The 13625-nt window shown below is 46.8% G+C and overlaps 1 long non-coding RNA gene across 2 annotated transcripts in view; it reads left to right on the plus strand.

Moving 5' to 3' along the window:
* Window positions 1-13372, plus strand: part of LOC118541488 (uncharacterized) — a 38122-nt gene extending 24750 nt beyond the window's left edge. For both annotated transcript variants that reach the window (XR_013445864.1, XR_013445865.1), the window contains exons 4-5: window positions 6509-6645; window positions 11268-13372. This is a non-coding gene — a long non-coding RNA (uncharacterized LOC118541488). The remainder of the gene's footprint in view (window positions 1-6508; window positions 6646-11267) is intronic.
* The last annotated feature ends 253 nt before the right edge of the window (window positions 13373-13625 follow it).

Consider the following 13625-nt stretch of genomic DNA (forward strand, 5'->3'; position numbering starts at 1 on the left):
TCCATTCTGCACGAGGTTAAATATGAGTAATGGCTTTGTCACTGCTTACTATATTGTCATTTGGCCATGAAAAGATTCCTTCCATGTATCTACCTTCAGTGCCTGGAATAAGAGCTCTGGAGAAACATATAGACAGACCCGTGAGTCTTCTGACGAAGTTACAGGTATCAGAGCTACTGGACAGAGCTAGATGGCGCCTTCCGTGCACTTGGCCGTGGCTGCAAGCAGCCGAGAGCCCAGAGACTATGTGACAGGGCAGCCATCCCCCCGCCCCCAGTCAGCTATGTGGGCGGGGTAGGTAGGGTTAGGAGGCTCCTCTTCTCTTGTCTGTGAAGCCTACAGAATAACCCTCCTTCTCCCTGAGGCACAGACCAGAGATGAGCTGGACACCTTGAGTTTACATAATGCTTTTCATCCGGACACCTCAAAACACTTCCTCAGAGAGAATGTCTGAAAAGAAATCTCCAAAAAGAGACCAGAGGAAAATCAAAGCATCATTGTTACAGCCTCACTCTGGTTCTAGAACATGCTGAAAAGAAAGGGTCTGTCCTGTCAGTTAATATTCCTGTGCCTATTTTCCTCCCTCACTTCTCCCCCCTGACCAATTCCCAGAGGTAACTTAGCAAATAGCCAGCATTCAAGGGGCTTCATCAATCAGGGTACATTATGAGATTTTGACACGCCAAAGGCAGTTTGGTGAGCCATGTTTCAGACTTGATTTTTCATTAGAAAGGAAATGGGAAGTTGGGAATTAAGTGGGAACAAAACAAACTGGCAAGGGTATGTATTCCAACTGCTAAATCAAACAAACACTGAATCATCAGGCTTCGCCAAGCCCTTCTCTGTGAAAGCCACCCATGGACTTCACCGCCTACTTGTATTTGTCCGCTGCAAATAGGTTCAAAGACATTATTCTGATAAAGGGTGGATTGACTTCATTCTTGTCCCCCCTCAAGGGCTGACCTAAGAGGTAAACTTGGGAATGGATTTTATTATTTTTTATTTTTTTAAAGATTTTACTTTTAAGTAATCTCTACACCTAAACGTGGGGCTCGTACTCATGACCCCGAGATCAAGAGTTGCGTGCTCCTCGGACGGAACCAGCCGGGCGCCCCAGGAGTAGACTGTACTCATAAAAACTGTTCAGAGACTTCACGATTGGAATATTTATTTCATTCGTCTTCATTTCTTTTTTTTTTTTAAAGATTTTATTTATTTATTTGCCAGAGAGAGAGACAGCGAGAGAGGGAACACAAGCAGGGGGAGTGGGAGAGGGAGAAGCAGGCTTCCCGCCGAGCAGGGAGCCCGATGCGGGGCTCGATCTCAGGACCCTGGGGATCATGACCTGAGCCGAAGGCAGACACTTAACAACTGAGCCACCCAGGCGCCCCATTCGTCTTCATTTCTAATGTAAAATAAACTGACCTATTTCACATAGCCCAGCCTCATAAAAGATAAAGTTTACCTTCTATTCTCAGTGGCATGAGTAGGAACTGTTAGCTCCGTCACAAAATAAACTCAGAGAGCAGTTTCAAATCAGGTCAGATAAAATCAGCAGTCAGGTTGGGTAACAGGTCTTTTCCTCTACCTTTGCCTCCTTTCCCACCAGCCTTAAATATTCCATCAGGGGGAAAAAAATGTAGCCACAGGGGAAAAAGAACGAAAGAGGAAAATAATAAGAAAAGCATAAGAACAGCAGAATATGATGAAAATATAAAACAGGCCTTGGCGAAATTGCTGTTGGTGGCGAGTGTATGTGTGTGGAAAATGCAGCATTTTTGCCTTCCGTTGGCTTATGAGATATTTATAAAGTACCCAGTGGGTAACTACTAAGCAGGAGACACATGCGAGGTGATTTGAGGAGGTCACGCATCACAAACTCAGATGGCTCCAGGACCAACGCAGGTCACACAAATGTGTGGCTGTGACCAAGGCAGGAGGGATGAGCAGGCAAACAGGAGGATGCTTGCTCTGTCTAAAACATCCACGTTTAATTGGAAAAAAAAAATCACCCATGGCCTGCTGTGGGCTTCCATTTTTCCATCCCTGCAACATGAGGAGGAAGTCAACTCTTCTGGAAAAGCTTTTGTTTGAAGTAAACCTTGAAGAGTGTGTAAGATTTCCAAAACAGAAGAATAATTTTAAAAAAAAGAGTAAGAGCAGGAAAAGACATTGTCACCTGAACATTTTCGCCAACAGAAGCCCAGGTTGCTGTGGGAGAGGCCTCTGTGAGTAGGATGAGGTCTTGAGTACCAGTGAGAGTCATGTAGACTTCACCGAGTATGTCCAGAATAACATTCTAGATCCCCTCCTAACTGTTCTTTTCCCAGGGTCCTGTGGCTCACAAATGACCCTCCCATCCCTCCTGTCACTCTGGCCCAAACCTAGGAGCCAGCACCTTTCATTTTGTTTTTCTCTCAGACCCCAGGGACAGGTCTGGTTTTGTGGGAATGAATCTCACGCATTGGTGGACAGGGAGGGTTCTCTTAAAGAAAAAGACTATAGAACTAATTGCACAAGTGAATATTTATTTTGGATGGGCTGGTGCCAGGGGCAGGGAGTCCACCTCTGCAGACCCTCTACCAAAGCCGTCCTTGGCGTCCATGGCGTCTGTCTTCAAAAATATGTCCCAAGTTCAACTGCTCCTCCTGACATCCACCACTCCCTCTCCAGACCAAGCCACCACCAGCTATGGTGCAGATGCTTACACTTCTGTCCCCTAACTCTCCCGCTAGTGACTCTCCTCCCTTGCTCGGCTACTTCTGTCTGTTCCAAACACGTCAGGCACAATGATCCTTTTAAATCGAAATCCAATTACGTCAGCCCTTTCCCCCAAACCCTCCACGGCTATCCATCCCACACAGAATAAAATCCAGTCCTTCCTCTAGGCTCCGGGGTCTTGTATACAGCCCCTGCTCACGTCTGCCACTGTCCCCACTCATCACTCCATGGTAGCCATTCCTTTACCAAGTCAAACACTTCACTGCCTTAGGGCCTTTGTGTTTGTTTTTCTCTCTGCCTGGACCACCTTTTCCCTAAATATTTCCATGTCTCTCTCCCTCACTTTTATTCAGCCTTAGCTCAAACATTGCCTCTGATGATTCTATCTAAATGCACCACCCTTTAACCTCTACCCCCTTACTTGATTTACTTGATATCCATTATCACTGTTTGCTTTATTATTTATTCATTTGTTGTCGTGTAGTGCCCGCACTGGATGTAAACTCCATGAAGACAGGGATTTTATCTGCTTCATTCACTTTTGTTTTCCCAAAGCCTAACCTACTACCCGCCGTAGAGAATACTGTAAATCTTTCTCTGGAGGAATATGATGTCTTCCAAAGCCTCCACGATTTTTTAGACCCAATGCCCAGCATTTAATTTAAAAAATTATTCCAAGTGTATCAAGTAACAAGACCAAAAGGAGAAAAAACAGACAACAGAAAGAGACCCACGGATGACCCAGTTATTGAAATTATGAGGCACAAACTCTGTGTTAAGTGTAATTAATATGTTTAAGAAAATCAACTGAACACATGGCACATGATGAAGGTACAGATGCAGTATGGGGAAAAGGCCTAATGTGAGTGCGGTTGGACCCGTAAGATGAGCGCAAGGCAGAGAAGAAATGGGGTGTTTGCAGAGATAATGGCTAGGAATTTTCCAAAAGTAATAAAATACATTCAGCCACAAATTCAATAGGCTCTCCAATCCCCAGATGGGATACCTACAAAGGAAACCACAGTTGGGCCCATTATAGTCGTGCTGCTTAAAATGACAAAGGGGAATCTTTAAAAACAGAAGGAGGAGAAAGAAAGAAGGAAAAGGGGAGAAAAGGAAGCTAGAAAAATAGGCACTACCTTCAGAAGAACAAGAAGAAGAATGACAAATTGGTTCCCAAGAGATACGTTGGAAGTCGGAAGATGCGTCTTTAAAGTACTACAAGAAAACAGTTGCCAGGGGCGCCTGGGTGGCTCAGTTGGTTAAGCGACTGCCTTCGGCTCAGGTCATGATCCTGGAGTCCCGGGATCGAGTCCCGCATCGGGCTCCCTGCTCGGCAGGGAGTCTGCTTCTCCCTCTGACCCTCCCCCATCTCATGTGCTCTCTCTCTCTCATTCTCTCTCTCTGAAATAAATAAATAAAAATCTTAAAAAAAGAAAACAGTTGCCAACCTAGAAATCTATACAGGCGAGCATATTCTTCAACAATGAGGGCAAAATTGTAATTTCCAGATAAATCAACTCAGAAAAATCTGTCACCCACAGACCTGAACTAAGAAATGCTAAACGAAGTTTTTCAGGCAAAGGGAAAATTATCTCAGACAGACGCCCAGAAATGTAGGTATTGAGCTTCCTGCCTCTCAATATGGAAACGAGCCCCTCCAGGGCCTCCTGCCCACACTGGCACCCTAACTCGCTCTGCAGACCTCCCAACCCCAGCTCACCCTCGGGCTGGAGGGCTGCCATCGAGGTCTCACTCTCTCTGCGCACCCACACCACCAGTTGCTGATCCCCTGCCACCACTGGAACTCCAAAGAGTTGCTTCCTGCTTACCCAGTGACTACAAGCCGGCTCCAGCTGGGGCAAACCAGTGAGCTTCTCTCCTATCAACTGGGCTGAACTACACCTTCTCCAATGAGGTCCAAACTCCTCTCATGTTTGTCTTTACCCCTCTGAGAACTCTCTCAGCTGTAGGATACCATATAGAGCTTCTTTACACTTTATAATCACTCTTAGGTTGAGGCCCAGAAACTTCCACATAGACTGCATTTATCATGCCAACAGACATCCCGTTGTAGGTGTGAACTACTATATCACTGCTTCCGCCACAGCTCAGACTTTGGAAATATGCTCTTGTGTCTGAAGGTTAGGTCTAATGAGTCCCAGAGGGGAACAGACTCCTGTAGGTAGTCCTATAGGTAGTGAGTGGAACATTCTTTTTTTTTTTAAGATTTTTATTTATTTATTATAGAGAGAGCACACACAGGGGGAGCAGCAGAGGGAGAGGGAGAAGCAGGCTCCCTGCTGAGTAAGGAGCCCGATGCGGGGCTCTACCCCAGGACCCTGGGATCATGACCTGAGCCGAAGGCAGACGCTTAACAGCTGAGCCACCCAGGCGCCCTGAGTGGAATATTCTTAAAGTAGGGTGGAATATTTATAAAGGGTGTTCTCTCCCACGAATGAGAGCAGGGTGGACCTTGAGGCAGGCAGAAAGGCTGGGAAGCTAGACACACCTGCAAAGGGTTTAACTTTTTTGCCTTAGGTTCCAGAAAGAGTTATATTCAAAGTACAGGTTGAAAGTAGTGGTGGACATCGTTGTATTCTAAAATGTGGAGATGGTCAGTAAACTCGGATACATAACTTTGTTAGCGGTGCCTTGGAGGGTTTGTTAATGGCCAGCATGAGGCAGTGTTTCTTGGGAAGGGTCTCTGTCTGTCACAGGTGAGAGAGTGAAACAGAAATTAAGAATTCAGTGGAAGGAAATAATTGAACCATTGATGGCCGGAGATGTGTCAGCTTTTGAGAAGCCTTGGAAATATCTGGGGAAGCCTGGGATGGTCATTCCAAGCATGCTGTTTGAAAATTAAAGGAGCGGTAATTCCAAACGTTCAAATATTTAGGCATACCCAAGAGATACCTGCATATCACCTGCATTTATGAACTGACCTTATTCTCCGAGTGGTAAAATGGTCAGGAAGGAAAGAATTTACCCATCACTTCACTTTCCAGAGTTGTATCTCTAATTATACCACAGCCAGTCATTTTTATTTTCCTGTAACATATAAAAAGCAAATCTAAGTTGGTAAACTTCAATAGCCAAGGTTTTTCTCATTTTGAAAGCAAACTTTTACTTGATGTCACCTACCAAAAAAAATGAACAATTTGTTTTTTAAAGGCATATAGATTAGATTACCAGAAAACACTGTCAGAGGCCATTAATTAAACTCGATGCAAATGTATAGTCTTCATTCACATGGATTCCTGATTGGGCAAAGAAATATGAAGAGCTCTAGTTTTTTCTTTTTCCTGGAACAGTGGTTACTTTTTGGACTTTGGCATGACCGTGAGATGAAAAAGAAGCAAATTCTCCCTGTGCAGGCATCTAGGACGTGTTATGATAAAGTGGACATGCTGATGACAGTGTTCAAAATACTCCGGGGATGAATCCAGAACTTGCTCCTGTGTAGCTCTCAAGATGGCGATAATGAGAGAGGCCTTTCCTGGAACGGGTTTCTGGTCATCTGGTTTGACTTCAGCTGTCAGATGAAGAAAATAATAACTAGTCAGCTCCAAACATCAGATATATTTTAATATATTTTCCTCTCTCTATGATGGTATTGTTGTTAAGCTAGATGTTTCTCGTAGGGGTGGGGAGAACTCTCAGTGAGAGACAGGAAGGTAACAGTGTCCGCTCTGTTTTTCTGGGAGTTCTTAGTCTCAGTGGCTAAAATTTGAACATGGCCTTTATGGTTTTGCAAATAACTTTTTCATGTGCATTTGATCCTTAGGAGCACCATGGTGCAGCGGAAAGAGCAGGGGGCATTGAAGCCAGAGGGACCTGACTTTCAATTCTAGTGTGGGCGTTCACACGCTCTGAGTTCCTGGACTAGTTACTTCATGCTTCAGAGGATGCTTCTGACTGCAGGTAACTGAGATCCAAACCCAAGCTAGCTTCCACGGACAGGGAATGTGTAGTCTACTCATCGAGAAAAGTCTCGAGGGAGGGCGGCTTTCGGGGTCCTCTCGGTCCGATGGCTGTCTTGCCATCCCTCTGTGATATACCGCTTATTAGCATAGTAAAATACTTCGGTACCAGTTGATAAGTAGCTATTGCTCTGAGCCCACTGAGTGCTCCCAGTATCAGCTGCTATAGCTCTCCATCCCCCAGGACTTCCCCACGGTCCAGCACTAACAGGGCGATCTACAGCACCACAGGGAACTCCAGACCCTGCTTTGGTTATATCCGGTGTCCATCATGATAAATATGCATCAATTCAACACACATTAACATTTGGAGGAGGAGAGCCTGTCTTTCACTATGGCCTTATTATCTTTTTAAAAGATTTTATTTTATTTATTTGTCAGAGAGAGAGAGCACAAGCAGGGGGAGCAGCAGAGGGAGAGGGAGAAGCATGCTCCCCGCTGAGCAGGGAGCCCGATGCAGGACTCCATCCCAGGACCCTGGGATCATGACCTGAGCCAAAGGCAGACGCTTCACCAACTGAGCCACCCAGGCGCCCCACAGCCTCTTTAGTTTAGAATAAAGTTCAAAAGCTGATCATCCGCAAAGGGGATAGGCTCACCCCTAAGGTGAGTGGGAGGGAGGACTTCCTTGCTGGGTCAGAGAGGGGTGGATATTAGAACAAAAGTCAGAATATGCTCGTTGTCAGTGTTCTCTCGGAAACAACAATCTGGTGAGAACCTGATGAAATCACATGGTCCGTTACTAGAAGAGAGTCTGGTGCGCTCACACTAGGTGCTTGACAGATGGCGGTTAGCAACGTTCAAAACAGTCATAGTGCCCTTACTGTTGTCAAGAACTGTGAAGGGTCTGAGATTTCACACCACTTGCAAGCTTAACAAGTTAGCCTGCCATCGTTTAACGGATCTTGGCAAAGGACACCACGTTCGTGGGGCAGAGACCCAGAACCTCACTACTGGCAGCATTTTCCTGTGTCAGGTCCTTGAGGCCCAAGCCCCACAGGACGATTCCAAGAAGGCCCGATGACCCCTCTGTGTGCAGTGAGTTGCATTACAAGAGAGGAACCCCGAGCTTAAGAAAGCCCAATGCTTTATACACAGCACGAGAAACACGCCTGCCCTTTGCTCTGGAGGGAGACAGGATCTCTGTTCTCCAAGGCTGTTCTCTGTACAAACATCCTTGAAAAGCTATTTCTAGAACAAAGGCAGCTGGTGCCTCTTTTCACAAGGCATGCAGCATTTTGAGAGACCCCAGGGAGAATTATCTCCCAGTAGATGTCGTTGGGCTATAAGTGAGTAGAAAAGTTAAACTATTTCTCTGTAGCAGGAAAATTTAATGTTTCTTACTTGGAGCATTTGACTAGTTCTCTGTTAGAGTAAGAATTGCCCTGTGTATGGTATGTTGGTGGGGGACCAAATGTTCCTGGGCCCATATAGCAGAAGTCTTTTTTTTTTTTTTTAAAGATTTTATTTATTTATTTGAGAGAGAGAAAGAGAGAGAGCATGAGCAGGGCAAGGGGCAGAGGGAGAAGCAGGCTCCCCACTCAGCAGGGAGCCCGACGCAGGACTCGATTCCAGGACCCTGGGATCATGATCTGAGCCAAAGGCAGACGCTTAACCGACTGAGCCACCCAGGCGCCCCTCAGAAGTCTTAATAGATGAGTTGAACTTATTATGTATAATCAATATCCATGTACACAACTCTCACTGGCATGTCTTACAAATGACACAGGCTAGTAGAAACTCTAGCATATACGTGGAAAACCCAACACAACACTCATCCACAACCAGATAATGTCTCCTCCCCTTAAATTAAATGGACACTGAAGAGGCTGGATACATCTGGAGAGAGGAGGATTGGCTTGTCTGGGAAAAGAGCAAGACAGAGAATGTTCAACAGGAGAGATCCATAGCTACGCAAAACTATTATTTAACAATAAACAAAGAGACAGAAGGTTTTCTGTAAACATACAACAGCACCGGACCTCTACTCGAGTAGCACAGTGGAAGCTGAACTTTGCTGCATTGACCCTAGTTCTTAGGGCTGCAGTGGACTTTGGAGCCCAACAGATGCCCCAGCCTCGGCAGCATGCTAGCCATGTGGGCGTACGCGGGTCTCGCACTGAGGAACGTTTCTGTTCCTTCACTAAAACATAGAACTAATAGCATCCACCACATAGGCCATTTTGAAGAGTAAATTCTGAAACTGAGCGGAGCATAAAGCCCAGCGCACATTGTCAGTAAATGGTGGGTGAGATGCTTGCTTAAAAAACTTTACTGATGAGGGTGCCTGGGTGGCACCGTCAGTTGGGCATCCGACTCTTGGTTTCGGCTCAGGTCATGATCTCAGGGTCCTGAGATCGAGACCTACGTCCAGCTCCGTGCTCAGTGGGGAATCAGCTTGAGGATTCTCTCTCCCTCTCCCTCACTCGTGCTGTCTTTCTCTCTCTCTCTCTCAAATAAATAAATAAATCTTTAAAAAAAACTGATGACAGTCTTAATAATATGTTCCCCAAAATGTGCCGTGTCTTCCATCTGTGTTTCTCATCAGACACATGTAGGACAAAAAGGCCATTTCATAAAGCACCTACCCACGGGGAGCTTAGACTGGTCATCAAAATGATGAGGCATCCCAGAGACTCAGCGCCCCCTGTGCGCCACCATAAGGTCTCTTCGGGTCATGCATCTCTCCATTTCCCGGACTGTGCGTCCGCAGAGCCAGCTCCCAGCTCTGGGAGTGATCAAATTCTAGAACGTTGGGCATGCATCCTGGCTCCGCATGTTTTTGACTGTAAATGGATCACCTCAACAAGGATTTGTAGTGCTTAAATAAAACACACTTGTTTTCTTTTTATAAAAAGATTTTATGTATTTGAGAGACAGAGAGCACGTGCATGTGCACATGTTGGTGGTGGGAAAGGGAGAGAATCTTAAGCAGACTCCCCACTGAGCGCAGAGCCTGAAGAGGGACTCGGTCTCATGACCCTGAAATCCCGACCTGAGCCAAAACCAGGAGTCTGACACTCAACTGAGGGCACCACCCAGGCGCCCTGAAAACACATTTATTTTTAACTAGCGCTGTTTCTGGCACATTTTACGCACTCAATAATTACTTATGCCTTTCTTCCCATCCCTATTAAAATAGAACAGATGTTTTTTTCCAAGAGCTTGTCAAGCTGTCACTTTGGGTGGCTAGAAAGGACCAACCATTTCAGTGAATCTTAACTCTTTAAATGTTAGCAGCAGAATCACTTGGGAAGCTAGTTAAAAATGCATTTCCCCAGGCCCCATGCACAGAGATGTTGCACGAATAAATCTGGGGCGGTGCCCAGCAGTCTGCATTTTTAGCAAACTCTCCAGGGGATCCTTTGGGTGTCGGGGATGTGTGGACCACACTTGGAGAAACGCTGTCTCTGATGTACCAGACTGTGCTGGGCTCAGCGATCTATCTAGTATGGCTAGTGTCTTTTTTTTTTTTTTTAACCATATTACACAATGAAAATTAGCTTTTCAAAGTGAAATGTAGAGCAGTGGCAGAGGGGATCCACCAGGGTCCGGGAAGGCAGCTCCGCATTTCTATTTGAGAATCTTTGTTTGCTCCTCGGGGACCTAGAGGTGACCCTGTAGATAAAAAGTGAATTTTCCCATGATTAGGAGACTCCATCATGGTTGGAGAGAAGAGCCGTGGAGGAGTGTTCTCACTGTAAGAGCACCGAAACACACAAAAGTAAGGGCTTGTCCAAGAATAACAGAAAGGACTTTATGAAACAAGAAAAACACAATCTGGGGGCGCCTGGGCAGCTCAGTCAGTTAAGCATTGGACTCTTGATCTTGCTTAGGTCTGGATCTCAGGGTCGTGAGTTCAAGCCCTGCATTGGGTCTGTTGCTGGGCGTGAAGCCTACTTTAAAAAAAAAGAAGGAGAAGAAGAGGAAGGGGAAGAAGAAGAAGAAAAGAAGAAGAAGAAGAACACAATCCACTAATGTGGTCAATGAGTATTCAGGTTATTATACAGATGAATTCAGAAGTGGTGTTTATAATTTTTCGGGAATTAGAGCCTCAGCTTCTTACTCTGTTCATCTACAACGCTGATATTTCCTGTACTTGAGAAAACTCGTATGCAGATAAAATTGGTAAGAAATGCCCCGCCCTCTTTCAAGATATAATATTGCACGTGAAGTGCCTGGTGGGGAATGGCTGTCACTCCTTCCCTACAACACGGGCCTTGGGATAAATGGGGTATCGTGGTCTAGTCCCAGCTGGCTATTTCTAAGCAATGAAGTATTTCTGTGACAGAGACTCCGTTCCTAAGGGAAGCTCCCTATTCATTATTCAAATCCATACACCTCCCTGGAATGGGTTCAGCAACAGAAGATCCTTGCTTTAGGATGGTGAGGTATAAATAGTTCTGTAGGATTGAGTGCCCGTATTATCTCATAATATTGAAGGCACTGGAATGTAGCTGTGAAGCAGGTTTCAAGCCGTTGTACTGTTTCTTGGGGGAAAAAATGACTTTAATTCATCCCTCCAAGGTCTAATGAATTTAATTGCTCCTATTTTGAGCCTAGCTTCCACCAGTCCGCCCAGTTAACCTGGCTGTATTTAAAGGAGGCGGGGGAGGATCATCAAGTCAACGAAGAAGGCAACACTCAGAAACACAAAACGGAAAAACAATGTTGATGAAGTCGGCTTTGGACAGGAGCGGCGGACCTGGGGAGAAGTGTGACATCTCCGGGCCATCCTAAATTTGCGAGCGAACGTGGACACGGTGATGTGGAGGGACTGCTTTCCTTCACAGCGCCAAGGGGAGAAGCACCTTGCTCCTCAGTCTCTGAAGTAGACAATCTCACACCCCCCTGCCGTCCGAGCGGAGAAACGCCTTCCTCCAGCACCTTCCCAAATTCCATCGCAGAGGACAGACAGTGTGTGCGCGGTGCTGGAAACAGAACGCTATCTGCCAGGCATTTTTGATCTCTGGAACAACCCTGACTTTCCCTACATACTACTTTGCCCTCGTCCTTACTTAGATGCAGCTGTCCAGCTGTCCGTCCATCTCCTCCTCCAGCCCACTCAGCCTCGCTGTCCCGAGATCTCGCTCCCCGCCCTTTCCCCAGGGTCACTAACAGGTCTAGCTTCCTGTTCCCTCTGTCCAAAATTTACCAAAGGAGAGTGAGGAAGCCCAGGGAGCTTGTGGGCACCTGCATCTCTGTGTGTGTTTGTGAAAAGCCCCGGTGTTGGGAAATCAAGCGATTATCACCAGTTGATAAGTTAGGAATGCTTGTCATGTGCCCCCCTTGTCCTAATGTATTTAATCTTCGCATCAGGCCTGCGTTTCTTTCTTTCTTTTTTTTTTCATTAAAGATTTTTATTTATTTTTTATTGGTCAGAGAGAGAGAGAGAGAGAGAGAGAGCACAAGCAGGGGGAGCAGCAGGGGGACAGGGAGAAGCAGGCTACCTGCTGAGCAAGGAGCCCGATGTGGGACTCGATCCCAGGACCCTGGGATCATGACCTGAGCCGAAGGCAGACGCTGAACCGACTGAGCCACCCAGGCGCCCCAGGCCTGTGTTTCTTAGATCCATTTTCTAGAGAAGTAAAGCAAGGAAGGGAGAGGGGACGTCGCTTGCCCAGGGCCCCAGTTTGCAAGGCTCGGAGCCCGGCCTGGATTCTAGGCAGTGTGGTGATAGAGTCTGAGCCTTTAACCGCTTTCGAAACGAGATGAACCGACAAGGCTCGCTCAGCCCGTGTTCTCCTGGCCAGACCTGACGTGGACCGTGTGACTTGAAAAAAGAAAAAAAAAAAAAAAAAGTAGGGGAAAGAGAGCACTGTGGCTGCTTCTTAGAGGCAGGAGGACTGGCTTGGCTCCCACCTGAGAACCCCCACCAAGGAAGCGGACCTGGGGGTCTGGCAAATAGACGTCCTTCTTTCCAGAACACACAAGGCTCTTAGAAGAGCAATTTTCACTGCACTGAGCAGACCTGCCTCTACGGGGAAGGTTCCGTTTCCCTTGGAAGGAAGGGTCAGGACCCCCATCACGTGTTGGGGGGAGGAAGGTCACCATCTTATGTCCTGCACCTGCTCAGCTTCATTCCCCAAAGCAGAGGTGCTGGAAATCCGCCCCCCCCCCCAGCGCCCCTCTGGCTGGGCAGTGGTCCAGAGCAGGGAGGAGGAGCTGCAGGGGGGGAATTTTCCTCCTGTGAGCACACGCGCCGCCCCCAGGCCCAGTGTGGCAGTGGGAGGGGCTCCCCACGCTCAGGGCGCACCTCCTGGCCCCCAGGTTCCCCTTTGTTAATATGTCCCGGGATCAGATTCCAAGTGCAGAGGAACACACAGGCTCGAAGTTACTTCAGATAGAGATAAACGCTCAGGAAAAAAAATCACTACTTGGTGGTTGCCTGTCTCTGTCTTTTCTTCTCCCGGACAAGCAAAGCGCTGGGCGCCTTCCGCCGTGTGCTGTCGCAGTTCACCCCCTCCACGGCGTTTGTCACCATAGCGCTTCCAGTAGTTTCCAAACTGAAACACAAGGCAAAGCTTGCTTATTTGGGACAAGGAGAAAAGGCAGTTTTGCAGAAACAGAACCGAAGATAAAGTGCCTGTTTATGTTTTTTAGTATGTTTGCATTAATGTGGAGGAGCGGGGTGACAAGAAAACACCAGGTGACGAACCATGGTTACCTGGGGGGGGGGTGAAAACAGAGAAGCAGCAGAGGTGAAGGGTGCATGCATATTATTTAGGTTTTCTGTATGCTTCTTTTTATCGTTTCACTTGTCAGGGTAAACAGGTATTATTTTGTAAATTAAATCCAAATCAAGAACTTTTTTTTAAAGATTTTATTCATTTATTTGAGAGACAGAGAGCAGGGGAGAGGGGCAGAGGGAGAGGGAGAAGCAGGCTCCCTGCTGAGCTGGGAGCCCGACGTGGGGCTCGG

The sequence above is a fragment of the Halichoerus grypus genome, chromosome 2 (genome assembly GCF_964656455.1).
Source record: "Halichoerus grypus chromosome 2, mHalGry1.hap1.1, whole genome shotgun sequence".
Classification (NCBI taxonomy): domain Eukaryota; kingdom Metazoa; phylum Chordata; class Mammalia; order Carnivora; family Phocidae; genus Halichoerus; species Halichoerus grypus.